At 43.3% G+C, this 27,982-nt stretch overlaps 1 protein-coding gene across 6 annotated transcripts in view; it reads left to right on the top strand.

Moving 5' to 3' along the window:
• The window catches only part of DPYD (dihydropyrimidine dehydrogenase), a 2,813,802-nt gene that overhangs the window by 1,963,882 nt on the left and 821,938 nt on the right, over window positions 1-27,982 (top strand). The window lies entirely within an intron of this gene.

The raw sequence follows: 27,982 nt of genomic DNA, 5'->3' as shown, positions 1-27,982 counted from the left end.
GAAAAATGCTAAGGGGGTGAATACTTTTGCAAGTCACTGTAAATTGTTGTTCAAATGCTATTAACTATGGTGAACTGCAAGAACATCAGGACTGATATATGAACTTTGGTGGAAAGGGAAAGTAAATATGTGGCTTACTGAAACCTTAGTGGACATCAGCACTATCATTCATTAACAACTAACAAGCCTTTATTATTTATTTATGCATGTGCTGTAATTATAGTGATTTCTATTTCACTTAGGTCCCATTCGCACTTTGGCGCTTTGGGAAAGCATGCAAAAACACATGTTTTTGAACGGTTCCTGGAAACATGTGAACAATGTGCCAAAACGCACATTGGGCTTGTGGTTCCATACATTCCTTATGGCACTCCAACCACAGGTAAAGTTTTGTCACATGCAAAAAATGTGCATCTCAAAGCGCACTTGGACCACTGCCAAAAAAAAGTACAAGTGCTATTTTGGTGCATTTGTCTTGTGTATGACTGCCCATTCCAGTGAAAGCAAATGCATAAAAAAAGCAACGTGTCACATCATACAGGTGTGGATGCGGCCTTAGTGTGTAAGTGTATACACACTTCACTAAGAACATTGGGCCTTGTTAGTAAAGAAGCTTTGAAACTGTTTTTTTCTAAAATTTCTTGTCTCCCCTGGTATCTTAGAAAGGCATCTGATGAATTATTTTATGTCCCAGTTGAAGTCTCATAACTTTTTTATTTTTAATATAGTGCTGTACTATCATATGTAATTTGTGATTTTTTTTCTAGGAGATGCCTCAAAGTACCTTTTTCTCTCAGTGAAATTATGCTGCATGTAATTACTTTGCAATGCTCTGAGCTGGAAGAATAGCCACACACTTGCTTTGCAGAGAAGAAAAGGGTTGTGTCTGAGCAGATCTGTGACATTGCACAGTGAACTGCATCTAAAGCTGTAGCTAAAGCTGAAGTGTGTGTTGTTTAATTGACCTCTGTTGAAGGCACATGTTGAAAAATGTTCCAACAATCAACAGCTGCAGCCACTGATCAGTGTATTTTGACAGGGATACAATGTCCCAGGTGGATTTCTCCTATCACTTCATTTGTGTGGATGGAGAAATCATTTTTTTTTTTTTTTTAGCCCACTGACTGAATGGGAAAAAACTGTGTATAGCAAAAACTGTGTATGTACAGATTAACTCTGGTCAGGGCTGGCGCTACCACTAGGCAAACTAGGCAGCCGCCTAGGGCGCACTGCTGCCTAGGGCGCCCGGCCACTGGTGTTAATACCCTCTTCTCTCTGCAGCAAGCAACTAAGTCTCAGCATCAGCAGGCAGCCACCGCTCTGTTCGCACATAGTGTCAGAGGTGCAGCTGTGGTGGAGGACTGTGTCTTTGTCCCAACTCCCGAATGAATGGAAGCAAGCAAACATTCATTGATGGGCACTGGTAGGCTGCATTAATGGGTGCTAGTAGTCTGCATTGATGGGCGCTAGTGGGCTGAATTTGATGGGCGCTTCATTAAAAAGGTGGGGTGTACATGGGCAGGGCAAAGGGGGTGGAGTCAGGACGGGCAGCAAAATGAGGTTTCACCTAGGGTGTCAAAAATCCTTGCACCAGCCCTGACTCTGGTCCAGGTTGATCTGCATTTTCTTATTAAAGAGGAACTTAACATAACAACTTGATAAAAAATGATGTTCTTTAGCAAGGAACATACATTCCACGTTATTAAATATGCCTACCAAATTTGTTTGTGCTGTAAATTGCCAGTAATGCATTGTCTCATCCTGCTCTACACAGCCTCAATTGCTCTATATTCTCTGTTCTTGGCACTGTGCCAAAAATCCAGAGGCATTAAAGGATGATCTACTGACAGCCTAAAGATTTACTGCCCAAGGGCTCTGAGCTTCAGCAAAATTGCAGCCTCCACATTAAGAAGAAGAAACAATGCTGAAGGCTGCCATTTTGCTGAAACCCAGAGCCGGATGAGACCGTGAAATACTGGATTTTAAACGGTATAGGCATTTTTTTCTGACTACTATTCCATTTTAAGACTCCTTGTACAGCTCTTGTGATATGAAAGTGGTGGAAAGACTATGATGATAAATATTATAGGCACAAAGTCTGTCTGACTGAATATCTAGTTTCGTCACTTCAGTTGGGCTTTAAAAGGCACCCAAACTTTTCAGTTATAAGTAGATTCTGAAGGGTTGAATTGCCTGCCAGCTTCTTCAGCAAGGTTTCTTGGCTGCAGTTTGTCTCTCTGCCCTGTCTAACATAGTCATTATGATGGGATCAGTCTCTCACACCCTCATTCTCAAATCATTAGCAGAATCCATTAAGGTAGCCTGCAGCCATTACTTCACTTTTCAATGGCTTCTGTAGATGGATTTAATTTAGACATCTGGTGACAGTATGTTATCAAGAAGTCCCAGAAAGGTATAAACAAGCAGCATGACATTCTACCTTGCAAAATATAATGATAACTTATATGAGAAGAACATTTTTAATGCGTATATAATGATCACTTATGGATGAGGAACGTTAAGTGTGTAAATTGTATGGTCAAAAATTTTAAATCATTTATTCATTTCCACATTGCAGTTCAAATATTTTTACCCTACTCCTATTGTTCTAAATGATCTTGATGTTTGTAAGCTTCTTTTTGTGAAGATCCTGATATATTTACTTCCTTAAATTCTATGCCCTGTAAGTAGGCACTGCTGTGGGTCAGAATTCATAGAGCCTGCCTTCAGAGGTGCTGAAAGGAGGAGTTTGGGAAGGCAGCAGAGTCAGTACAAGAATTACTACTTGCAGGCAGCAAGGTACCATGGGCTATAAAGTCCTTAGAAACTGAAAATAAACAGAAGATGAGCTTTAACAGCTTCCAGACTAGCCCCAGCAGTTATACGAGCTGAGCTGTCATAGCTGTACGTCAGCTCTGTAAGTCGCTTTAGCAGGCGCGCGCCCGCAGCATGTCCTCAGAGCCGATGCGCGTGCCCGGCGAGTGCAATGATCACTCATGACAAAGTGAGAACTGGGATCTGTGTGTGTAAAAAACACAAATACCGGTACTCTCAGGGGAGTGGAGACAGATCGTGTGCTCCTACTAAGCAGAAACACAGATCAGTCTCCTCCCCTAGTCAGTCCCATCCCCCCACAGTTAGAACACACCCAGGGAACACAGTTAACCCCTTGATCACCCCTAGTGTTAGCACCTTCCCTGCCAATGACATTTATACAGTAATCAATGGCTATTTTTAGCTCTGACTAGGGTTGAGCCAAACACCCCCCGGTTCGGTTCGCACCAGAACCTGCGAACGGACTGAAAATTTGCGCAAACTTTAGAACCCCATTGAAGTCTATGGGACTCGAACGTTCGAAACCAAAAGTGCTAATTTTAAAGGCTAATTTGCATGGTATTGTCCTAAAAAGGGTTTGGGGACCCAGGTCCTGCCCCAGGGGACATGTATCAATGCAAAAAAAGTTTTAAAAATGGCCGTTTTTTCAGGAGCAGTGATTTTAATGATGCTTAACGTAAAAAAAAAAGGGAAATATTCCTTTAAATATCATACCTGGGGGGTGTCTATAGTATGCCTGTAAAGTGGTGTGTGTTTCCCGTGCTTAGAACAGTCCCTGCACAAAATGACATTTTTAAAGGAATAAAAGTCATTTAAAACTGCTTACGGCTTTAATGTAATGTCTAGTCCCGGTAATATGGATGAAAATCAATGAGACAAATGGCATGGGTACCCCCCCCAGTGCATTACCAGGCCCTTTGGGTCTTGTATGGATATTAAGGGGAACCCTGCACCCAAATTAAAAAAAAGGAAAGGCATGCGGACCCAGGCCCTCTGAACAGCAGTATACAGGTGGTGCAAACAAGACAGGGACTGTAGGTTTGTTGTTAAGTAGAATCTGTTTGTAATTTTGAACTGGTACATTTTTTAAAGTGTAGATCCAGCAAAAAAATCTATTTTAAGCTTTTTGGAAAACATAGGGAAGGGTTATCACCTCTGTGACATTTGTTTTGCTGTCTGTGCACCTCTTCAGAAGATTTTACCTCACTTTCTGTCCCAATGACAAATGTTTTTTGACAATTTGGGGTTTTATAGTGAAACAAGGATTGGTGATAAAGCATCAGTGGAGAGAAGACACATTTTTCCCATATTAACTCTTACAGGAGAGAATTTCCCTTCCTAGGGGTAGATTTCATCTCGCTTCCTGTTGTCTCCTTCCATTTGCAAGTAGGAGTCGTTTGTAAGTTGGATGTTTGAAAGTAGGGGCCTGCCCTATATACTCTGCAGAAATTGGGGCCTTAGGTGTTGGTGTTGCCACAACACTGTAGACCCTCACAGTTACTCTTGGTGGGCACAGGAACGGGCTCTGCTGTGAAATATTAGATCAAGAATTGTAATTACATGTCCCTGTTGAACAGGGGCAGAAAAATTGGGCCTTAGGCACTGGTGCCACAACACTCACAGATACTCTAGTTGGAGTGCAGGAACAAGCCCTGCTGCAAAATATTGCATCAAAAATTGTAATTACACGCCCCTGTAAAACAGGGGCTGAAAAATTGGGCCTTAGGCACTGGTGCTGGTGCCACAACACTGCAACCCCTCACAAATACTCTAGTTGAGTGCAGCAATGAACCTTCCTTGCAAAATATTGCATCAAAAATTGTATTCGGTTACATCAGCATCAGGTGCTTGGTTGCTGGTGGTGATCCAAGACTGATTCATTTTTATGAAGGTCAGTGGATCGACCAAGTCAGTGGACAGGCGCACCCTGTGATCGGTTACAAAACCTCCAGCAGCACTGAATGTGCGTTCCGAAAGAACGCTGGATGCAGGACAGGCCAGTAGCTCTGTTGCATACTGTGCAAGCTCTGGCCAGTGATCCATCTTCAAGACCCAGTAACCCAGAGGATTTTCGGTGGGAAAAGTGTCCAAGTCAGATCTTGCCCCTAGGTATTCCTGCACCATTTAAAACAGACGCTGGCGATGGTTGCTGGAACCGATCATAACTTGGGGCTGTGGACTAAAAAATTGTCTGAAAGCATTGGTCAGACGGCCACCTTCTCCACCGCTCCTTGTTTGACTGACCGAAGCCTTAGCATCACGTTGTCCAGGAACAGGAGTTTGTAACCTCCCAGTCTCTGGAAAACGTTGCACAGACCTATCTTCAAGGCCTCCCAAAGATATTTCATCCTCTGCTCTCTCTGCGACGGCAAGATAAGGTCCGCAACCTTATCCTTGTAATGTGGATCAAGGAGGGTTGCCAGCCAGTATTGATCCCTCTCCTTGATACCACGAATACGAGGATCCTTCCACAGGCTTTGCAGGATCAGGGAGGCCATGCAGCGTAGGTTTGCTGAGGCATTCGGTCCAGAGTCCTCTGGGTCACTAAGGACGACATGATCTGCAGCCACCTCCTCCCAGCTACATACAAGTCCATGGGTTTCTTGGGACTGTAAATGATCTCTTAAAGACTGCTGCTGATGCTGAGTGCCAGGCTCCACCTCCATGCTGACACAATCCTCCTCTTCCTCCTCCTCCTCCTTCTCCTCCTCCTCGTCCTCTTCCTGTGTGATCGGCGGGCACGCAGGAACACTGTCTGGATAAAGGGGGCCTTGAGAGCTAAGGAAGTCCTCATCTTCCTGCCATTGTTCTGCTTCAAGTGCCCTCTCCATTATTTTATGCAGCATGTGCTCCAACAGGTGGGCAAGGGGGACAATGTCACTGATGCATACACTGTCACTGCTCACCATCCTTGTGGCCTCCTCAAATGGTGACAGGACAGTGCATGCATCCCTGATCATGGCCCACTGGCATGGGGAAAAAAAACAAGCTCTCCTGACCCTGTCCTGGTGCCATAGTCGCACAGGTACTCATTGATGACCCTCTGCTGCATGCGCAGCCGCTGCAGCATGGCCAACGTTGAGTTCCACCTGGTGGGCATGTCACAGATTAGGCGCTTCTTGGGCAGGTTAAAGTCCTTTTGGAAGTCAGCCAGCCGAGCACTGGCATTATATGACCGGCGGAAATGCACACAGACTTTCCTGGCCTGCCTCAGGACATCCTGTAAGCACGGGTACCTGCCCAAGAACCGCTGCACCACCAAGTTAAGGACGTGAACCAAACGAGGCACATGGGTCATTTGTCCCTGTCAGAGGGCGGAGAGTAGGTTGGTGCCATTGTTGCAAACCACCATTCCTGTCTTAAGTTGGCATGGCGTCAACCACCTCTGAACCTGCCCCTGCAGAGCTGACAGAATCTCTGCCCCAGTGTGGCTCCTGTCCCCCAAGCACACCAGCTCAAGCACCACATGGCATCTTTTGGCCTGCATAGTTGCGTAGCCCTTTGAACGCCTACGGAGCACCGCTGGTTCCGAAGACAAAGCACAGGAAGAGGCCATGGAGGAAGAAGAAGAGGAGGGGTGGAGGAGAGAGGTGTGTCAGAATCACCAGTAGTAGCATTTTGGAGGCGTGGTGGCGGAACAACCTCCAACACTACTGCACCTTGTCCTGCATTCTTCCCAGCAGCCAGCAGAGTCATCCAATGCGCCATGAAACTTAGGTAACGTCCCTGTCCATGCCTGCTGGACCATGAGTCAGTGGTAATATGCACTTTACCGCTGACCGCCCTGTCCAGCGAGGCATGGACATTGCCTTCCACATGCTGGTAGAGAGCCGGAATCGCCTTCCGTGAGAAAAAGTGGCGTTTGGGTACCTGCCACTGAGGAACCGCACATTCCACAAACTCACGGTAGGGGGCAGAGTCTACCAACTGAAAAGGTAGCAGTTGAAGTGCTAACCAAGCTAGTATTCAACCGCTGGGCATGTGGATGGCTGGGAGCAAACTTCTTTCGGTGGTGCAGCAGCTGGGGCAGGGAAATTTGCCTAGTACAATCTGACGTCATTGTACTGATAGCAGATTGCCCACAAGTACTTGGCTGTGACACACCTAATTCTACACCTTCATTCCTCTCAGTGCAGGTCTCAGAGAGGACTGAAGGTATAGTGGGGTTGGAGATCTCAGATGATGAGGAGCAAGGAGAGGTCCTCTTTGTTCTTTGGTGTGGGTCTTTTAGGTACGCTTGCCAACGAACTGCATGGCATGTCAACATATGTCTGGTCAAGCATGTGGTGCCCAAGCGGGAGATGTTTTGGCCACACAAGATACGCTTGAGACATATGTTGCAAATAGCATCAGTGCGATCTGATGCACTTGTCTCAAAAAAGGCCCACACCAAAGAACTTTTGGAATAACATGCAGAGACAGCAGCGCCCTGCACATGCGGAGCTTTGCGGTGTGATGCAGTCAGTGTGCTGCCCTTAAGCTGTCCCCTGGAGGGCATCATGCCTCGTTGGTGATGTGCCTTCTCCTCCTCTCTCCTATCAGGCACCCACGTGGAGTCAGTGACCTCATCATCCCCTCCCTCCTCATCACTGGAGCAAACCTGGCAGTATGCTGCAGCAGGGGCAACATGACTACCAGATTGCTGTCCTTCTTGGGCACCCCCTCTGTCTGGGCTCACGTTACTGCCTTCCTCTAGCTGAGTACCATCATCGGAGCCTTCAAAACACTGGGCATCCTCCTGGAGCATGTACCCAACACTGTGGTCAAACAATTTGGGGGACTCCACAGGAGGACATGATGGGGCTAGGGAAAGAGTGACTGATTCCATTGAGCCGAGGGAAGAGGACGGGTTGGCAGCTGCTTTGCCAGACATAGTGAGAGAGAGAGGATGAGGAGGATGAGGACGGCTTGGTCATCCACTCGACCAAGTCTTCCGCATGTTGCGGCTCAACACGGCCAGCTGCTGAGAAAAAGGCCAAGCATGTCCCATGGCCATGTGCTGATGAGGATGCACCGTGTCCACGAACAGCACTGTTGCCTCTAGACACAGAGCTTGCTTGCCCTCTTTTATTGGCTTGTGGCTGTCTGCCTCTCCTTGTTGGCCTTCCAGACATACTAATGGCCTGCAGTGAGATGTAGCTGCACTAAGCTGGGATATATATAATATATATATATATATATATATATATATATATATATATATATATATGTATATGTATATATATACAGTGGGGACGGAAAGTATTCAGACCCCCTTAAATTTTTCACTCTTTGTTATATTGCAGCCATTTGCTAAAATCATTTATGTTCATTCTTTTCCTCATTAATGTACACACAGCACCCCATATTGACAGAAAAACACAGAATTGTTGACATTTTTGCAGATTTATTAAAAAAGAAAAACTGAAATATCACATGGTCCTAACTATTCAGACCCTTTGCTCAGTATTTTGTAGAAGCCCCCTGTTGATCTAATACAGCCATGAGTCTGTTTGGGAAAGATGCAACAAGTTTTTCACACCTGGATTTGGGGCTCCTCTGCCATTTCTCCTTGCAGATCCTCTCCAGTTCTGTCAGGTTGGATGGTAAACGTTGGTGGACAGCCATTTTTAGGTCTCTCCAGAGATGCTCAATTGGGTTTAAGTCAGGGCTCTGGCTGGGCCATTCAAGAACAGTCAGGGAGTTGTTGTGAAGCCACTCCTTCATTATTTTAACTGTGTGCTTAGGGTCATTGTTTTGTTGGAAGGTAAACCTTCGGCCCAGTCTGAGGTCCTGAGCACTCTGGAGAAGGTTTTCGTCCAGGATATCCCTGTATTTGGCCACATTCATCTTTCCCTCGATTGTAACCAGTCGTCACATCCCTGCAGCTGAAAAACACCCCCACAGCATGATGCTGCCACCACCATGCTTCACTGTTGGGACTGTATTGGACAGGTGATGAGCAGTGCCAGGTTTTCTCCACACATACCGCTTAGAATTAAGGCCAAAAAGTTCTATCTTGGTCTCATCAGACCAGAGAATCTTATTTCTCACCATCTTGGAGTCCTTCGGGTGTTTTTTTTAGCAAACTCCATGCGGGCTTTCATGTGTCTTGCACTTAGGAGAGGCTTCCATCGGGCCACTCTGCCATAAAGCCCCGACTGGTGGAGGGCTGCAGTGATGGTTGATTTTCTACAACTTTCTCCTATCTCCCAAATGCATCTCTGGAGCTCAGCCACTGTGATCTTTGGGTTCTTCTTTACCTCTCTCACCCAGGCTCTTCTCCCCCCATAGCTCAGTTTGGCCGGACAGCCAGCTCTAGGAAGGGTTCTAGTCGTCCCAAACGTCTTCCATTTAAGGATTATGGAGGCCACTGTGCTCTTAGGAACCTTAAGTGCAGCAGAAATATTTTTGTAACCTTGGCCAGATCTGTGCCTTGCCACAATTCTGTCTCTGAGCTCTTCAGGCAGTTCCTTTGCTCTAACATGTGAGACTAACATGTAACACTGTGAGCTGTAAGGTCTTATATAGACAGGTGTGTGGCTTTCCTAATCAAGTCCAATCAGTATAATCAAACACAGCTGTACTCAAATGAAGGTGTAGAACCATCTCAAGGATGATCAGAAAAAATGGACAGTACCTGAGTTAAATATATGAGTGTCACAGCAAAGGGTCTGAATACTTAGGACCGTGTGATATTTCAGTTTTTCTTTTTTAATAAATCTGCAAAAATGTCAACAATTCTGTGTTTTTCTGTCAATATGGGGTGCTGTGTGTACATTAATGAGGAAAAAAATGAACTTAAATGATTTTAGAAAATGGCTGCAGTATAACAAAGAGTGAAAAATTTAAGGGGGTCTGAATACTTTCCGTCCCCACTGTATATATATATACTGATACTGCAGCTAGCAAAATCAACTGCCTGCCTGTAGTATTATTAGTATGAGAACACCACCAATCTTCTACAGGTAGCTTTAGCTGAACACTGTGCAGAGGTCGCACTACACTAACTTGTAGCTTTAGCTGAACACTGTGCAGAGGTCGCACTACACTAACTCGTAGCTTTAGCTGAACACTGTGCAGAGGACGCACTACACTAACGTTTAAATAATGTAACTACCTGCGGTAGTGATAGGATCAGGAAAACACCACCAACCTGCTACAGGTAGCTTTAGCTGAACACTGTGCAGAGGACGCACTACACTAACATTTAAATAATGTAGCTGCCTGCAGTAGTGATAGGACCAGGAAAACACCACCAACCTTCTACAGGTAGCTTTAGCGGAACACTGTGCAGAGGATGCACTACACTAACGTTTAAATAATGTAACTGCCTGCAGTAGTGATAGGATCAGGAAAACACCACCAACCTGCTACAGGTAGCTTTAGCTGAACACTGTGCAGAGGACGCACTACACTGACGTTTAAATAATGTAGCTGCCTGCGGTAGTGATAGGATCAGAAAAACACCACCAATCTTCTACAGGTAGCTTTAGCTGAACACTGTACAGAGGTCACACTACACTAACTTGTAGCTTTAGCTGAACACTGTGCAGAGGTCTCACTACACTAACTTGTAGCTTTAGCTGAACACTGTGCAGAGGTCGCACTACACTAACTCGTAGCTTTAGCTGAACACTGTGCAGAGGACGCACTACACTAACGTTTAAATAATGTAACTGCCTGCAGTAGTGATAGGATCAGGAAAACACCACCAACCTGCTACAGGTAGCTTTAGCTGAACACTGTGCAGAGGACACACTACACTAACGTTTAAATAATGTAGCTGCCTGCGGTAGTGATAGGATCAGGAAAACACCACCAACCTTTCTACAGGTAGCTTTAGCTGAACACTGTGCAGAGGATGCACTACACTGACGTTTAAATAATGTAGCTGCCTGCGGTAGTGATAGGATCAGAAAAACACCACCAATCTTCTACAGGTAGCTTTAGCTGAACACTGTACAGAGGTAACAAATAGAGATAGAGAAGAAAAGCAGGACTTTGCGTGAGGCAAGTTGGTGGAAGTGTCAACTGGATAGTATATGCTGAAGTAAGGTATCTGGGGTAGGTCCTATACATAGTTATGTCCACAAAAAGTAAACAAATAGTAATAGTATAAAAGTTTAATTACATAGGTTCTGGCACCAAATACAGTCATTAATAAAAACATCATAAACAACATTTTGGCATGTTATAGACAATATATTGAAAGGCATAACACAGACACTGGTTGTATAGTTACAGGAAATAATACATTATATGCTAGATGGGTATGTGCATCAATAGTTATTAACTCAACGCGTTTCTTGGCTTATAACCAATCATCAGGAGTCCGATGCATTGTCAGCTGCATTAAAACAATGGAACATGTATTAATATGTAAACAGATATATAGGAGAAAGATGCAAAAGAATTCAAATTTGCATTCCTACTCACAAACAGTGTCTTGATCTGTGATAACCTGAATCCTAGAGTGCAGCATTGGTCTGGGTCTCCAAAGTCTCCCCTGGGGTTGAGGCAGAAAGCTCGCCCCAGGAAACCATCGGCAACAGCCACCAAAGTGACCAAGGTAGCCACAGGGGCCGCCAGGCAGGGACAAACAGCCAGGCCAACATGCCCTGAGATGGCTGTGAAAAAAATAGAATGAGTGTGTAAACATGGGACCAAACGTGAAATATAATGGGTGACACCATAGTGAGAAACCAAAGAGTGAATGAATAGACGTGTGACCGGAGCCAGAAAAGACAAGGAAGAGAAAATGAAGTATGTAGTGAGAGTGAAGAAGAGGGAGTGTGTGCAGCTAAGAGGCCAGTAGACCATAATAAAGGTGTACAACAAAGTTACCTGTGTGGTGAAGGAGCCGAGCCAGGCCAATTGCCCCACATCCGTAGCGAAACCTGCATGCACCCGGCCAAGGTCGCCGTTATATGCCGCGGGCCGGGGGCGTGCACCCGCCAACGTCATGTGCGGGCGTGATTACGCAACGGGGAGGGACAGACAGCCTAGACACAATTGCGGCCGCCTCCCATCCCTGCAGCGCAAAGGCCTAGGGGTGGTATACCACTAGACTCCCGCAGAGCGGCGGCGCCGCACGCGGGGCGTGGGAACATGACGCCGATGCGCCAAGGTCCAGGCCCGCCCCGTCACGTGACGAGACGGGTGACAGGTCAAGAACTGGGCGCATCGCAACCCCGGGAAATAGACCCAACCGACCCCAGTACCAACTGCGCCTAGGAAGTGGTGGAATAGGGGTATATAAGCCAATTATATAAGAAAATATCGGTAGAAAAATAAAAAATAAAAAATTAAAAAGTAAAGGAGGCAAAACAAAGGAAGAAAAACCAAAAAAAAAAAAAAAAAAAAAATATTATAGAGAAGGGAAAGCAGGGGCGAACATAAATTGCTATAAATAGGATAAATATTCAGCAAGGACAGTAACAGAATACGCACTAGCTTTTGCACTGAATTAATCACTATGCAAAAGAGTGTGAAATGTAAAAACTTAGGCCCTGAGTTGAATCAGTGCAAATATAACTAAAGAAAAACAAAACCAAAACCAGAAAACTTTAGCCCTGAATTGAATCAGTATTTACCTGACTAAAGGGAAAAAAAAAAAAAAAAACATACCAAAAACATAAGCTTTAGCCCTGAATTAAATCAGTATTTTTCTGACTAAAGGAAAAACAAAAACAAAAAACTTTAGCTTTAACTTTTTTTTTTTTTTTGGTTTTTCTTCCTTTGTTTTGCCTCCTTTACTTTTTAATTTTTTATTTTTTATTTTTCTACCGATATTTTCTTATATAATTGGCTTATATACCCCTATTCCACCACTTCCTAGGCGCAGTTGGTACTGGGGTCGGTTGGGTCTATTTCCCGGGGTTGCGATGCGCCCAGTTCTTGACCTGTCACCCGTCTCGTCACGTGACGGGGGCGGGCCTGGACCTTGGCGCATCGGCGTCATGTTCCCACGCCCCGCGTGTGGCGCCGTGCGCCGCCGCTCTGCGGGAGTCTAGTGGTATACCACCCCTAGGCCTTTGCGCTGCGGGGATGGGAGGCGGCCGCAATTGTGTCTAGGCTGTCTGTCCCTCCCCGTTGCGTAATCACGCCCGCACATGACGTTGGCGGGTGCACGCCCCCGGCCCGCGGCATATAACGGCGACCTTGGCCGGGTGCATGCAGGTTTCGCTACGGATGTGGGGCAATTGGCCTGGCTCGGCTCCTTCACCACACAGGTAACTTTGTTGTACACCTTTATTATGGTCTACTGGCCTCTTAGCTGCACACACTCCCTCTTCTTCACTCTCACTACATACTTCATTTTCTCTTCCTTGTCTTTTCTGGCTCCGGTCACACGTCTATTCATTCACTCTTTGGTTTCTCACTATGGTGTCACCCATTATATTTCACGTTTGGTCCCATGTTTACACACTCATTCTATTTTTTTCACAGCCATCTCAGGGCATGTTGGCCTGGCTGTTTGTCCCTGCCTGGCGGCCCCTGTGGCTACCTTGGTCACTTTGGTGGCTGTTGCCGATGGTTTCCTGGGGCGAGCTTTCTGCCTCAACCCCGGGGGAGACTTTGGAGACCCAGACCAATGCTGCACTCTAGGATTCAGGTTATCACAGATCAAGACACTGTTTGTGAGTAGGAATGCAAATTTGAATTCTTTTGCATCTTTCTCCTATATATCTGTTTACATATTAATACATGTTCCATTGTTTTAATGCAGCTGACAATGCATCGGACTCCTGATGATTGGTTATAAGCCAAGAAACGCGTTGAGTTAATAACTATTGATGCACATACCCATCTAGCATATAATGTATTCTTTCCTGTAACTATACAACCAGTGTCTGTGTTATGCCTTTCAATATATTGTCTATAACATGCCAAAATGTTGTTTATGATGTTTTTATTAATGACTGTATTTGGTGCCAGAACCTATGTAATTAAACTTTTATACTATTACTATTTGTTTACTTTTTGTGGACATAACTATGTATAGGACCTACCCCAGATACCTTACTTCAGCATATACTATCCAGTTGACACTTCCACCAACTTGCCTCACGCAAAGTCCTGCTTTTCTTCTCTATCTCTATTTGTTACCTAACTTGGGATGGAGGCATGTTGGTGCATTCCTTTACAATTCTGTGGACAGGTCACACCCCCATTTTTTGACACTGTACAGAGGTCACACTACACTAACTTGTAGCTTTAGCTGAACACTGTGCAGAGGTCTCACTACACTAACTCGTAGCTTTAGCTGAACACTGTGGAGAGGACGCACTACACTAACGTTTAAATAATGTAGCTGCCTGCGGTAGTGATAGGATCTGGAAAACACCACCAAGCTTCTACAGGTAGCTTTAGCTGAACACTGTGCAAAGAACGCACTACACTAATGTTTAAATAATGTAACTGCCTGCGGTAGTGATAGGATCAAGAAAACACCACCAACCTGCTACAGGTAGCTTTAGCTGAACAATGCGCAGAGGAAGCACTACACTAACGTTTAAATAATGTAGCTGCCTGTGGTAGTGATAGGATCAGGAAAACACCACCAACATTCTACAGGTAGCTTTAGCTGAACACTGTGCAGAGGATGCACTACACTAACGTTTAAATAATGTAGCTGCCTGCGGTAGTGATAGGATCAGGAAAACACCACCAACCTTCTACAGGTAGCTTTAGCTGATCACTGTGCAGAGGACGCACTACACTAACATTTAAATAATGTAGCTGCCTGCGGTAGTGATAGGATCAGAAAAACACCACCTACCTTCTACAGGTAGCTTTAGCTGAACACTGTGCAGAGGTTGCACTACACTAACTCGTAGCTTTAGCTGAACAATGTGCAGAGGTCACACTACACTAACTTGTAGCTTTAGCGGAACACTCTGCAGAGGTCGAACTACACTAAATTGTAGCTTTAGCTGAACACTCTGCAGAGGTCACACTACACTAACGTTTAAATAATGTAGCTGCCTGCGGTAGTGATAGGATCAGGAAAGCACCACCAACCGTCTACAGGTAGCTTTAGCTGAACACTGTGCAGAGGATGCACTACACTAACTTGTAGTTTTAGCTGAACACTGTGCAGAGGTCGCACTACACTAATGTGTAAATAATGTAGCTGCCTGCGGTAGTGATAGGATCAGAAAAACACCACCAACCATCTACAGGTAGCTTTAGCTGAACACTGTGCTGAGGACGCACTACACTAACGTTTAAATAATGTAGCTGCCTGTGGTAGTGAGAGGATCAGGAAAACACCACCTACCTTCTACAGGTAGCTTTAGCTGAACACTGTGCAGAGGTCACACTACACTAACGTGTAAATAATGTAGCTGCCTTAGGTAGTGATAGGATCATAAAAACACCCCCAATCTTCTACAGGTAGCTTTAGCTGAACACTGTGCAGAGGTCGCACTACACTAACTTGTAGCTTTAGCTGAACACTGTGCAGAGGTCCCACTACACTAACTTGTAGCTTTAGCTGAACACTGTGCAGAGGTCGAACTACATTAACTTGTAGCTTTAGCTGAACACTGTGCAGAGGCCACACTACACTAACTCGTATCTTTAGCTGAACACTGTGCAGAGGTCGCACTACACTAACTTATAGCTTTAGCTGAACACTGTGCAGAGGTCACACTACACTAACTTGTAGCTTTAGCTGAACACTCTGCAGAGGTTGCACTACACTAACTTGTAGCTTTAGCTGAACACTCTGCAGAGGTCACACTACACGAATGTGTAAATAATGTAGCTGCCTGCGGTAGTGATAGGATCAGAAAAACACCACCAACCATCTACAGGTAGCTTTAGCTGAACATTGTGCAGAGGACGCACTACACTAACGTTTAAATAATGTAGCTGCCTGTGGTAGTGATAGGATCAGGAAAACACCACCAACCTTCTACAGGTAGCTTTAGCTGAACACTGTGCAGAGGACGCACTACACTAACATTTAAATAATGTAGCTGCCTGTGGTAGTGATGTGATCAGGAAAACACCACCTACCTTCTACAGGTAGCTTTAGCTGAACACTGTGCAGAGGTCACACTACACTAACGTGTAAATAATGTAGCTGCCTTAGGTAGTGATTGGATCATAAAAACACCCCCAATCTTCTACAGGTAGCTTTAGCTGAACACTGTGAAGAGGTCCCACTACACTAACTTGTATCTTTAGCTGCACACTGTACAGAGGTCGCACTACACTAACTCATAGCTTTGGCTGAACACTGTGCAGAGGTCACACTACACTAACTTGTAGCTTTAGCTGAACACTCTGCAGAGGTCGCACTACACTAACTTGTAGCTTTAGCTGAACACTCTGCAAAGGTCGCACTACACTAACTTGTAGTTTTAGCTGAACACTGTGCAGAGGTCGCACTACACTAATGTGTAAATAATGTAGCTGCCTGCGGTAGTGATAGGATCAGAAAAACACAACCAACCATCTACAGGTAGCTTTAGCTGAACACTGTGCAGAGGACGCACTGCACTAACATTTAAATAATGTAGCTGCCTGCGGTAGTGATGGGATCAGGAAAACACCACCTACCTTCTACAGGTAGCTTTAGCTGAACACTGTGCAGAGGTCGCACTACACTAACGTGTAAATAATGTAGCTGCCTTAGGTAGTGATAGGATCATAAAAACACCCCCAATCTTCTACAGGTAGCTTTAGCTGAACACTGTCCAGAGGTCACACTACACTAACTTGTAGCTTTAGCTGAATACTGTGCAGAGGTCGCACTACACTAACTTGTAGCTTTAGCTGAACACTGTGCAGAGGCCACACTACACTAACTCGTATCTTTAGCTGAACACTGTGCAGAGGTCGCACTACACTAACTCGTAGCTTTAGCTGAACACTGTGCAGAGGTCACACTGCACTAACTTGTAGCTTTAGCTGAACACTCTGCAGAGGTCGCACTACACTAACTTGTAGCTTTAGCTGAACACTCTGCAGAGGTCGCACTACACTAATGTGTAAATAATGTAGCTGCCTGCGGTAGTGATAGGATCAGAAAAACACCACCAATCTTCTACAGGTAGCTTTAGCTGAACACTGTGCAGAGGTCGCACTACAATAACTTGTAGCTTTAGCTGAACACTGTGCAGAGGTCTCACTACACTAACTTGTAACTTTAGCTGAACACTGTGCAGAGGTCGCACTACACTGACTTGTAGCTTTAGCTGAACACTGTGCAGAGGTCGCTCTACACTAACTCGTAGCTTTAGCTGAACACTGTGCAGAGGTCACACTACACTAACTTGTAGCTTTAGCTGAACACTGTGCAGAGGTTGCACTACATTAACTTGTAGCTTTAGCTGAACACTGTGCAGAGGTCGCACTACACTAATGTGTAAATAATGTAGCTGCCTGTGGTAGTGATAGGATCAGGAAAACACCACCAACCTTCTACAGGTAGATTTAGCTGAACACTGTGCAGAGGTCGCGCTACACTAACGTGTAAATAATGTAGCTGCCTGCAGTAGTGATAGGATCAGAAAAACACCACCAATCTTCTACAGGTAGCTTTAGCTGAACACTGTGCAGAGGTCGCACTACACTAACTTGTAGCTTTAGCTGAACACTGTGCAGAGGTCACACTACACTAACTCCTAGCTTTAGCTGAACACTGTGCAGAGGTCGCACTACACTAATGTGTAAATAATGTAGCTGCCTGTGGTAGTGATAGGATCAGAAAAACACCACCAATCGTCTACAGGTAGCTTTAGCTGAACACTGTGCAGAGGTCGCACTACCTCTGCAATAGCCCTCTGCAGGGACATAGGATCCTCCAGTATCGGAGTCCCTCTCTGTCTGCTCACTCGTGGCTTTGATCCCGAGTGTGTTTCTCTTTCAGATTGAGGGATCCAGCTGATAAGCATTTATTGTTATAAGGCAACATCATCCACTGAGGATTTCAGCTGACAAGCATTCATTGCTATACGGCGACTTCCTTCACTGAGCACCTGAGACAACCTAAGACTGGAGATACTGAAGGATCATATGTCCCTGCAGAAGGCTATTTCTGCCTGCTCATCTGACCCTGCTCTTTAGGGGGTCCATCATCTCTGGTAAGAATCATCACATACAGAGTCGCACACCTGAGTTGCCTTTCGTTTGTTTACACTGAAGTACAGAGTTCATCATCAAGATTTTGCTATTGTGGACTTTATTACACATATATGTTTATACACTAGCCCTTCTCATCTAAGGGAAGACACGCTTTTATTGCATTAATTTATGGACACTTTGAATGATTTATTGAGGTTTTGATTTTCCTTATTTGATTTTTTGTCACCTGTATTCACTTTTTATTGATTCCTAGTTCACTTATAGGTGTCCACGTATATCAATTTAAGATTTTATATGCCAGTCATTTTTGCATTGTATTAATTTAGCGCGACTTTTTAATTTAATTTTATTACTTATTATACTGACCCCATGAAACACCTCCAAGGTTCCTCTGGTATCTCAATATTGGTGATCTTCTTAATTAACTGCAGCACTTCTCTACAATATCTTTTAAAATTTTTGAACACATCCACCATATGTGGGCTATAGTTCCCACTGCACCGCATCCCCATCAGCATAGCCGTGAAACCTCCTTCTGACATTTATGTGCCTTATCAGATGTTAAATACCAATGTGCTAGACATTTGTAATTAATTTCTGCGGTGTTACTATCTATTGCTGTCGTATGTGTCATCTTAAGTATTTTGCCCATGTCTTGATCTTTTTCTCGCTTTTCAAGTTCCTCTTCTCACTTAACTATGAATGGCGGTATTGCCAGCCCTTTCAGTCCCACAAGCACTTTATAGATCCTAGATATCTCCCTCTTTGTGCCTACTGATGTACATAGCTGCTGAAACGGCCCTAGGTTTTCCTCGGATCTTACTGGTTGAGGCAGTGATGTAACCAAATTCTTCAGCTGGGAGTACCGCCATTCATCATTTACCATTAAATCTGTTTTGTGTTTTAAGTCCTGTAATGTGTATATTTTACCTTTCACCATGATGTCTTTTAATTGTGCATTTTCTTTTTTTATCCATTCCCTGAATACTTTCCCCTTCCCCGGTGGAAAAAAAATTGGTTTCTCTTAATGGTATCCGGGGTGAGTTGTATTCCCATTTTCCTTTATGTGCATCAGATCCCATGTTGCCAAAACTTTCTTTGTTATAACGTGTGTATTTTCACTCAGTTCTCTATACTCTGGTGGTATCCATATAATTTTCCCCAGTGCTACGTTACTAATCGCGTTTTCCAAATTTACCCATCTTTTTTCCTTATTCTCCTTTACCCATTCTAACACCCGTGAAAGTAATATTACATTATAGTAATTTTTTATATCAGGCACCCACAGCCCCCTTTGCTTTTTATCTCTAATCAATATCAGGAGGCATATTCTAGGCTTCTTTTCTGCCATATGAACCTTAATAATAGTGTTTTTAATGTCTTAAAGTATCCTTGTGGGAGGGGAATTGGCAACAATTGCATTTTATACATGATCTTTGGCAAAATTACCATTTTAAGGATATTTATTCTCCCTAACCAAGAGAGGTATCTTGTTGTTTTATTAATTTCCATTTTTATTCCATTCAGAAGCGGGATACTATTGTTTGGTATGTTGTCTCCTCAAATGGTGTTATTTTTACTCCTAAATATTTTAGTTCTTTTTCTCTCCCTATAAATGGGAACTCTTGTTGAAATATCTGTGCGTCATGTTTCCTCACATTTGATATTAAGAATCTCTGATTTAGAGGGGTTCATCTTAAAATTTGATATTTCTTCATAGGATTTTAATAACTTTATTAAGTTGGGCAAGTTACCCTAGGCTTAGTAACGTAAAACAGTATGTCATCGGCATAGGCCACTAGTTTGTGCTCCTCGTCCCCTATCTTAATCCCCCCTATTAATCCCCCCTATATTTTAGTTCTGTCTGATCCCTGCCAAAAGTGGTTCCAATGACAGAACAAACAGCAAGGGGGACAGAGGGCATCCCTGTATCATTCTGTTTTTCATCTTAAAGGGCATAGATACTGTCCCGTTAACCTTTACCCTAGCTGTGGGGTGATTATACAGTGCTTTAATCCAGTGGGATATCGTTGGACCCACTCCCATTAACTCCAGTGTCTTCAACATAAAGCCCCAGTCTACCATGTCAAATGCTTTTTCAGCATCTATTGAGAGTAGTAGCCCTGGGGATTGACCTTTTTTTAATTTTCTACACTAGTAGCAGCGTTCTGACCCTGTTATCACGCCCTTCCCTTCCTGGGATGAATCCAACTTGGTCCGCGTGTACCAAGTCGTTCATTACCACTTTCATCCTACTGGCTAGTACCTTGGCAAATAGTTTTGTATCTGTGTTTAGAAGTGAAATAGGTCTATAGCTTGAACATAGGGTAGTGTCTTTTCTTTCCTTTGGAATAATGGTAATGGCTGCCGCTAGAGACTCCCTTCTCATCTCCCAACTTGTTCCTATCCCGTTCATGTAGGGACATAATTTAGGGATTAATATTTCCCTGAACCTCTTATAGTAAAATGTTATCAGCCTGTCTGGGCCTGGGCTTGGGCTTTTCCCCGAGGCTGTATCTTTTAAGGTCCGACTGATCTCTTCCTCTGTTATGGGTTCTTCTAAAACACTAATGCCCTGTACACACGGTCGGATTTTCCAATGGAAAATGTGTGATAGGACCTTGTTGTCAGAAATTCTGACCGTGTGTAGGCTCCATCACACATTTTCCATCGGATTTTCCGACACACAAGTGCCACGCATGCTCAGAATAAATAAAGAGATGAAAGCTATTGGCTACTGCCCCGTTTATAGTCCCGACGTGCGTTTTTTTACGTCACCGCGTTTAGAACGATCGAATTTTCCAACAACTTTGTGTGACCGTGTGTATGCAAGACAAGTTTGAGCCAACATCTGTCGGAAAAAATCCTAGGATTTAATTGTCGGAATGTCCAAACAAAATCCGACCGTGTGTACGGGGCATTAGTTTAGAGATTTTGTTTAGGTTCACTTCCCTCGGAAAGGCTTTTCATTTTTCTGTCCTCTCCTTTTCTCCCTCTGGTGTCATTTTCTGTTTTACTGAGTACAGTTCTCTGTAGTATTTTTGGAATGCTCCTGCTATTTCTTTTGTTGTATATACCATGTCCCCAGTGCTATTTTGAATTTCCTCTATATAGTTTGCAGTTTTTTTCTTTTTAAACATTTTTGCCAGGTACTATTCTGTCTTATTCCCTCCAAAATACCTCTCTTTACTAATTCTATTAAAGGTCTTATGGGTTTCCTGTTCTACTAGTTCTTTTAATTCGTCCCTTTTTTAGGGTGAGCATATGATATACTCCTTGCTCGCCTTTTTTTTTTGTGCTGCTGTTCTAGCTCGTGAATTTCTTTCATCAGTACTTGACTTTTTCTTACTCTCTCCTTTTTTTCTGCTCACATAGCTATCAGAATTCCTCTTATGTAGGCCTTATGGACCCCCACAGCGTTGCCTCTGATAGTTCTCCAGTAACATTAATTTTGAAGTAATACTCTTTTTTTATTTTATCTTCCGCTTCTTTTCCCTGGATTAGTTCTTCGTTTAATCTCCATATATTTACCATATTTTGGACACCAGCTATTTTCATTTTCATAGTTAATGAGGCGTGATCTGAGAGGGATGTAACTTCTATATTTGTACTAAATGATAAGCACATCATCGATATACCTGCCATAAAGAATGAGAAGCTTAGCATAGGGATTATTTTTCCAAATTGAAGAGTCCTTCCAAAAACCCATCGTTAAATTTGCATAGCAGGGTGCGAAACTTGCACCCATGGCTGTGCCTCTAGTCTGAAGATAGAACTTGTTGTGAAAGGAGAAACAGTTGTGTTTGAGGCAGAACTTAGTTCCCTCAAGTATGAACTGGGCCTGATGAGAATAGTACCTCAAGTCTCTGGACAAGAAATGATTTAGAGCCTCCAGACCAACCTAATGGGGAATGGAGGTGTAAAGAGAACACACATCCAAAGATGCCCAAATGGTAATGACCCTCCCATGAGTAGTTCTGGAGGATATCAGTCACATGTCCAGAGTCCCAAATGTAGGAAGGAAGATTTTGAATGATCAGCTGTAAAAACCAATCTATATATTGGGAGAGTCCGCTGATGAAGCTGTTAGTACTAGCCACTATAGGTCTACCAGGTGGCTTCTGAAGCAATTTATGCAGCTTTTGAAGCTGGTAAAAGTATGGGGCACTGCAAGAAGAAGGCGTTAAAAACTGTGTTTCTTTATCGCTAAGAACACCATCCCTGGTAGCTTCAAGGGCCATTTTAACAAGATCCAAATGGAACTCCGGGAGCTGATCCTTGGGCAAGACTTGGTAGGTATTACCATCAGATAGCAGCCTGAGGGACTCACTAGGATACTCAGTCTGATCCTGAATGTCTATACTGCCCCCTTATCGACCTGTTTAATAATGATGTGAGAATTATTTTCTAAGGCCTTAAGGGCAAGTTGTTCAGACACCTACTATCAAGTGGTGTATAAGGACTTGGTTCAGCTATGTGATAATAGTTTAAACCATAAGTTCAATTTATTGCAGTCTGAACCACTTGCCCTTAAGGCCTTAGAAACTAATTCTCAAATCATTATTAAACAGGCTGATAAGGGGGCAGTATAGTCATTCAGGATCAGACTGAATATCTTAGTGAGTCCCTCAGGCTGCTATCTGATGGTAATACCTACAAAGTCTTGCCCAAGGATCCGCTCCCGGAGTTCTGTTTGGATCTTATTAAAATGGTCCTTGGAGCTACCAGGGATGGTGTTCTTAGCGATAAAGAAAAGCAGTTTTTAACCCCTACTTCTTGCAGCACCCCATACTTTTACCACCTTCCAAATGTGCATAAATTGCTTCAGAATCCACCTGGTAGACCTATAGTGGCTGGTATTAACAGCTTCACCAGCAGATTCTCCCAATATATAGATTGGTTTTTACAGTCGATTGTTTAAAATCTTCCTTCCTAAACATGGGACTCTGGACATGTGATTGATATCCTCCACAACTATTCATGGGAGGGTCATTACTTTTGGGCATCTTTGGATGTGTGTTCTCTTTACACCTCCATTCCCCATGAGGTGGGTCTGGAGGCTCTCAGTCATTTCTTGTCCAGAGACATATGGTACAATTCCCATCAGGCCCAGTTCATACTTGAGGGGACTAAGTTCTGCCTTGAACACAACTATTTCTCCTTTCATGACAAGTTCTATCTTCAGACTAGAGGCACAGCCATGGATGCAAGTTTCGCACCCTGCTATGCAAATTTAACGATGGGTTTTTGGGAAGTCTCTTCGATTTGGAACAATAATCCCTATGCTAAGCATCTCATTCTTTATGACAGGTATATCAATGATGTGCTTATCATTTGGGATGGGACTGTTGATGATTTTTCAGCCTTTGTGACATATTGTAATAGCAATCCCCTTGGACTCACATTCAGGCATGTTATCAATTGTTAACAATTGGTATTTTTGAATCTGGAATTGACCCATGAGAATGGCTCAATTACTACCATCAACCATTCCAAACCAGTTGGGGATAATTCCTACTTACTCTTTGGGAGCTGCCATTACCCTCTTTGGAAGAAGAACATTCCAAAATGGCATTTCCTGAGGTTACGTAGGAATTGCATGAAGGATACTGATTACATTGCCCAGAGTAGGTTACTTACCAACAAGTTTAGAGAGAAAGGCTACCCGGATGATCTTTTGCAGGAAGCATTTGAATCCTGCCTTACCGAACAGACTGCCGACAGAGCCATTGCAGCCCCTCATAACTCGGGAGCCAGGTTCATCACAGGTTTTAATGGTAATTATAAGGAAGTTTCCAACATTATCCATAAGCATTGGCTTATTGTTTGTTCAGACCCCAGGTTAGGTCCGCATTTACCACCTGCCCCCCAGAAACACAGGAGCACCAGCGGTGCATTTTATTATTTTTTTAACAATAATAAAAAGTTTTTACTTTGCCTCTGAGGGTCCTATTTATGTCTTCTGATCAGCGCTGTTCACCCCTTTGATTATATCTTTTGTCCTCATTTGTCTATGAGTTTTGGACAGCAGCACCACAGCTACATTTAATTTTTCATTTTGAATTTTCACTTGGCCTCTTGTCTGTGCGCCTGGATTTTTGTTATTAGTGTCCAATCTTAAGAACATATCCGCCATTTAATTCTTATGCCCTGTACACACAGTCGGACATTGATCGGACATTCCGACAACAAACTCCATGGATTTTTTCCGACGCATGTTGGCTCAAACTTGTCTTGCATACACACGGTCACACAAAGTTGTCAGAAAATCCGATCGTTCTAAACGCGGTGACGTAAAACACGTACATCGGGACTATAAATGCAGTAGCCAATAGCTTTCGTCTCTTAATTTATTCTGAGCATGCATGGCACTTTGTGCGTCAGATTTGTGTACACATGATCATAATTTTCTACAACAGATTTTGTTGTCGGAAAATTTTATAGCAAGCTCTCAAACTTTGTGTGTCGGAAATTCCGATGGAAAATGTGTGATGGAGCCCACACATGGTCGGAATTTCTGACAACAAGGTCCTATCACACATTTTCTGCCGGAAAATCCGACCATGTGTACAGGGCATAAGTTGGGAGTTGGCCTTTTATTCTTTGTTCTTCATTTTCTTCCTCATGCTCTTCATTTACATAGACTGAGCTATTTGCTCCCATGTGTTGTCTGTTTTGCCCGTTTTTATTAGTTCCATATATTTGTTTACTCTTTGCTCCCAACTATTTTCCAGGACTATCCTTACCCCCTTCTTGGGTCATATATTTCTTAATTTTACCTGGGCTGAAGCTTACTTTGGGGGGTTTAGTCCAGCGCCTCTGACTGTTTTTTTTTTTTTTGCAAATATATTTTTATTGAGTTTTCAAACTTAGGGTAAGGCCCTAAAAAGTGCAGTAGTAACTTTAAACAGTGAAGGTCGCAGCCTCCTAACCATGTGTCACAATAGGTAGTAGTATACAACAGAACATTCAGTACGCATGTTGAGGATTCCATGACATGTACAGTTATTGCTCGGCTACGTAAGTTTAGTACATAAAAATGTTAAAGATGACGGGTAGCTCGTGTCTCTAGACTCCAAACAATTATCTTATCTAAAGAGTAAGATAAATGAATTAGGGGTAGCGACCGAAGTGAAGAAGCAAAAGAGAAAATACAAGTACAGGAGAGGGAGTAGGAAAAGAGTGGGGGGAAACCCTCTGACTGTTTTGCCTCTCATTGTGTTCTTACACTGTATACGTTATGTGTCCACTATATCCAACTCTCCACTCCCCAGTCCTCTGATGAAATTCTATATCTCTGTTTGTCCTAAGGGTGCCCAAGGATACATTCCTTCTGTCTCCAATGGGGGGGGATATTTGGCCGGCACAAAACAAAAACAAAAACAAACAAAAAGTACACCCCACTGCTTTTAATTGGTAGCAAGGAGGAGTGTACCTCTAGGCCTTGACTCCCAGCCAAGGCCTTTATGTAACAAATTTTCTTTCTGTATTCCTCCTTGCTTTTCTTTGATAGTTTAATTTTGTGCATTACGAGGGTTTATCACCCACCATTCACCTTTGTTCAGAAAAATTCAAGAAGTTGCCATAATCATGTTTCCCTTCCTTTCTCCTTAGATATAAGAGGGTATAGAGGGTGTTAAAGGGTATTAGGGGGTGTGGGGGGTACCTCCTCCAGACTATTCCCCTCCAATTTTATCGGTCCAGTCCAATTCAGCTTACAGTGCCTCCTCTGATCATCTTCTATGCCTTATTAGCCTCTTTCAAGGTCTCTCTCACAGTTTCTCTCACAGTTTCTCTCGCAGTCTGTTTATTATGTATAATGGCTAGGCATTTAATTTGGGGCATTACTAGCAGGCATGCATATCAAATAGAAAATGAGGCTTGACTCACCCCTCTGTAGCTGGGTCCTTGCTGACGGATGAACAGAGGTCTGGTAGGTTCAAGCTTTTTTTTCCAGTTATATTCCTGCTTTGCTTTTCCCAAAGCTGGTCCTCTCCCCCTCATCCATACAGAATGCTCAAGGGGATGGGGGGTGGGGGGTGGAGGCTACAGACCAGGAGCTGGGGGCCGGGGATCAGCCAGACAGCTTGCTGCCTTGGCTCTCGAGTGCTCCCTGGGTTACACAGCAGTTGTCAGTCCTTACTGCCACCTGAGAGCCATTCAGATGTCCCCTCTCACCAAACGTCTCTGCGTCTCTCCTCTGGCACTGGCTCTCATGGTGCGCTCTGCCTCGCTTCCGTCTTCCACACCAGAAGCTCCCTCAATCCTGCCACTCTATACCCAGCCCACGGCCAGCGTCACTTCAGCGGGTCCTGAGGACCGAAGGTGAGGGTAGGGGGACATCCTATGGAGAGGGAGGTGAAGAGGGAGACAAGAGGGACTCTGGCTATCATTGCAGTGGCATGCGGGTGAGAGCTTCACAAGCTCAGCAACGGCTCTCCACCGGTGCCATCTTCAGGCTCCTCCCTCCTCGCATCCAGATGTCGTATTGCAATTTTCTTTTTACCAAAAATATGTAGAAGAATATATTTTAGCCTAAACTAAGGAAAAAATGTGTTTTTTTTTTTTTTTAAATTTGGATATTTATTATAGCAAAAAGTACAAAATATTGTGTTTTCTCCAAAATTATCGCTGTTTTTTTTTGTTTATAGCGCAAAAAATAAAAACAGCAGAGGTGATCAAATACCACCAAAAGAAAGCTCTATTTGTAGGGAAAAAAGGACATTAATTTTGTTTTGGGTACAATGTTGGATGACCGCGCAATTTTCAGTTAAAGCGACGCAGTGCCGTATCGCAAAAAATGGCCTGGTCAAGAAGGGGGTAAATTCTTCCGGGACTGAAGTGTTTAAAGCATGTAGGGAACTCAGAAAGTTGTGGAAAGTGATGGCCAGCAGACAGGCAGGACTTACAACATAAGGATATTTTTCAAGTAACCCTGTATTGGTTTGTCCAAAATTTTACTTTTCTTTGTATTGGTATTACAATGCTGATGTTATAAAATGAAAGTGTATGCTGTGACCATAGAATTAATTTAGGAGGGAATGATATTTTCAGGATGCTGCTTCCTATTTTATTTATATTATATTTATTGCAAACATAAATCTTAGATAAAACTCCCTTAACAAAACAGACTTTTCTCTAAAAGATTTGGATCAGATTTAAAAATACTTTTTTTTTTTTTTTTTAATCACTCTGAGGAGAAACAGTGCAGATTACCGATTTAGTTTGCATAATTTACTTTACTCAGTATATGATTGTTCCTGGACTTCCTTTGTCCTAAAGTGGCCCTGCATTTAATTCAAAATGGGCCCTGGGGTATAAATATTAAACACGTGTATGGATGTAATAAATAAAGTCCTGTTTTATCATATAATTGAAACTGTTTGATATTCATGAATATCAGATTAAAATGTGGGTGATACAACAGAATTCAATAAACTTCAGTATCCATATTTTTATTTTTTTCTGTAAAAGTAATTGTGTGTCTATATTAAAAAAAAATAATAATAATAATAATAATGTTGCAGCTTACCAGCTGTTAGATGAGGTGCAATTGTTTTATTTTTGGGGGCTTTTTTTTCTTTATTTTCACCATAATCCTGCAAATAACACATTTTTTTGTTACACTCACTCCTCCACTGTATCTATAGAGTGAGCCAAAGTTGTCACTCTGGGCTAGACTAGACATATCTTCTTCTCTTCATCTTCTTTACATGGTATAGTATTTGGGTGGGTTATTCGTTTACAGAATAAAGATAAGATTGTATAATGCTTCTAGTCCAGCTCACAGGAAGTAACAAGAGGAACTGTATTTCTAGCAAATTAAACAGGTATTTTAAATTTTCAAAGAAAAAAAATGAATGCAGCCACCACATCTAAGGACTTCTGCAATATATTACATTGAGGACTAAAGCTGCAATATGTGAAAATCTTGTTTTTGGGTTTAGCTATGTTTTAATCCAACCTCCTCCTACCTCCTATGCCTCCATGCTGGTCATGTGGTTTTGTCTATTACATAAATTACCAATATGAAAAATCGAAATTCAGAAAGTAACATGCCCAAACT

The sequence above is a fragment of the Aquarana catesbeiana genome, linkage group LG07, assembly GCF_042186555.1.
Source record: "Aquarana catesbeiana isolate 2022-GZ linkage group LG07, ASM4218655v1, whole genome shotgun sequence".
NCBI lineage: Eukaryota > Metazoa > Chordata > Amphibia > Anura > Ranidae > Aquarana > Aquarana catesbeiana.
Note: the sequence above shows the minus strand (reverse complement) of the source record. Positions and strands in the feature narration are given on the sequence as shown.